A 3,212-nucleotide genomic window follows, 5' to 3' on the forward strand; every position below is an offset into this window, starting at 1 on the left:
TGTATGTATATATGTATACACATATATACATATATGCGAGCTTGTTTGTATGTACGTATCTCTCTCTCTCTTTCTTTCTCTCTCTCTCTCTCTCTCTCTCTATATATATATATATATATATATGTATATATATATATATATATTACATATATATTACATATTTATTATTTCTAAATCTCTCAACGAGAGATATACAGTAGCAGTGCTTTAAAGCAAAGATTATTTACCAATATAATATGGCAGTCCCGGTTGGGATGAATACTACTGTTGTTTAGCTCCAGGAAACATCGTCTCCAGCTGGCTATACGACACACTATCTGTGTCCTTATATTTTCGATCCGGGGAGTTTAGCATCCCCACCCCAGCATAGAATGATATCGGTGGATCGCGGTATCAGGGTTATTTCCCTTCTTCGACACAGAATAATCACTTGGCTGAGGGTGGCGCTGCTAAAATGTCCATTCGAAAATATATAATTTTCAATAATACATAATCACTGATCTACTAAATAGAAACATTATTATTTCTAAATCTCTCAACGAGAGACATACAGCAACAGTAATTTAAAGTAAAGATTATTTGCCAAATTAATATGGCAGTTCCGGTTGGGATCTGTTCGAAAATATAAGGACGCAGATAGTGTGTCATATAGCCAGCTGGAGATGATGTTTCCTAGGGCTGAACAACAATAGCATTCGTCCCAACCGGGTCTGCCATATTATATGTAAATGATTTTGTGTATACGTGTTTGTGTGTATTTGTATTTGTCATGGTGCGAGTGTGTGTGCGTGTGTGTTTGTGCGTATGTGTGTCTGTATGTATGTTTCTGTGTATATGTATGTACATTTCTGTGTTTGTGTCTGATTGTGTATGCTTATATGTATATACATGTCTTATGTGCGTGTCTGTGTTCGTGCGCGCGCGCGCGTGTATGGGTGTGCGCATGAGCGTGCGCGCGCGCCCGCGCGTTGGTACTTGTCTCTGTGTGCTTATGTATGCGCTTGTGTGTAAAAGTCTGTGATATTTGAGAGGCAGTATTGGAGCATGTATGTATGTGCGTCGATGTGTATTTTATGTGTATTTTAAGTGTTTCTTTTAGAAAGCACATGATATATACACATCACACACATGTTATGCACACTGTACGGGTGTCTTATATTCAACTAATACACAACTATATTCATATTTATACAATTCTGAAGTTGTATAAGTGTTTGTAAAGACGAAATTTTCTTTCTGTATGCAAATACACATGTACATACAAATATAGATTCATCCATAGATATATACACACATAATACACATACATGTACATATATACATCCATTTATACATACATTTATACATAAATATATATATACATATGCATGCATATATGCACACATATACACACAAACTTAATATATACATATAGACATGCATGCGTATATAAATACATACTCGTACATATATACATAGGTACTTATAAACATACATACAATCATACATACATACAGACATAGATACATACAAACATACACGCATGCATACATACATACATGCATACATACATACATACATACATACATACATATATACATACATGCATACATATAGAGGAAGAGTGAGATATTAGAGATAGAATAGACAGGAAGAGAGAGAGAGAGAGAGAGAGAGACTGAGGATAGTGTATCGTAAAGCGAAACGATAAAAGCAGTCTATATACAAAAATATATCTACACATCATTATATCAAGAGTTTGGATTCAATCATGATTTTAACAAAGGCTCATGTATGATCAAAATCTTTCAAATTTTGCTTTTGGATAAAGCATAAAAGCTCTTTACCACAAATTCAAAAATGCTAACGCATTGTATATCATTCTTTCGTAGTTGATATCTTGATTATCTCAACGTAAAATAGTGCATTTCCTCATTTAAGTAGCTTCATTAGATCTGATTTAAATTCAAAGATGGTAGTATAAATTGATATAATCAGTACCACACACACTTGTACGGTACTCGGTAGATCATTCTAAGATCGGTTAACTTTCGATATAGCTAACTAACGTTACTTTGGTGGTTCTCTTAAATACAACACCTTTTTGGAAGCTAGATCGCTTCTTCGTACAAAATCATTTGTTCTCAGTTTGAGCTCTGGGTTCAATGTAATCGATTTCCACCCCTCCCTCTAATTTGCTAGCCTTGTGCCAAAATCTGAAACCAATATCATTAATAGTAATAGTTGAAACAACAACAACAACAACAACAACTACTACTACTACTACTACTACTACTACTACTACTACTACTACTGGTATGGGTATAAAATTGACAAGAAAATAAGCCACCTATTTTACATAGATGACATAACTCTATGGCAAAGACGATAATGAGCTTGAAAGTCTATTGCGTACTGTGAAAGCATTCAGTGATAACATCGTGAAGGAATTTGGTCTTAATAAATGTGCAAAGGCCACTTTCCAGAAATGGAAACTGAAGACCTCACATTCAGTGGTATTAGGTGTTGACACAGTCATAAAAAATAACTCGAGCAGGAACAAACTTACAAACACCTCGGAATAAATGAGGGTTCTGGTATTCAGCATGCAAGCATGAAAACGATCAGGAAGAAGTGTTACAGGTAAGTTCGAGTAGTCCTAAAATCCGAGTTAAATGCATGTAACACGGTGTTAACCATAAATTCCTTAGCAGTTCCAGTTGTTATTCACAGTTTCAATATGTTGAACTGGAATACGAGTGAAATAAGGAAGATTAACAGGAAAAATCCTATTGAGTGAGAGAGCAGTGCATGCCATCAAAGTGACACTGGGGTACAAATATACGAAGCCCAGTATACCCATCATGACTACCCGTCTGATAAGGGTACACCAGGCACATGCATCACAACCATATGTGCGCGACATGGTGATCTCATATCAAGATCGCAGGTGGGGGCCCAGTTAGAATTTTCTTCAGGTCGAGTAGCCCATCCCGCTCAGAAGGTCCCGGAATAAGGTTTTTTTAAGGATGCTGAGCAAAACACCCATGTTTCCAAAGGTGAATTATTCAAATCCCAAAGAATTCCTCTCAACACATGGCTATGATGCTCCCCTACTACTTCTGGTCATGATCAGAGATGCACATATCGTCAGCCACCAAGGGACATGCTCAACTGGTTAAGGTCAAACAACTGACAAGCAAATCTGTGGTATTAAGCAGAATATTTGCTGT

This window comes from Octopus bimaculoides, chromosome 2, assembly GCF_001194135.2.
Source record: "Octopus bimaculoides isolate UCB-OBI-ISO-001 chromosome 2, ASM119413v2, whole genome shotgun sequence".
In the NCBI taxonomy this organism is placed as follows: domain Eukaryota; kingdom Metazoa; phylum Mollusca; class Cephalopoda; order Octopoda; family Octopodidae; genus Octopus; species Octopus bimaculoides.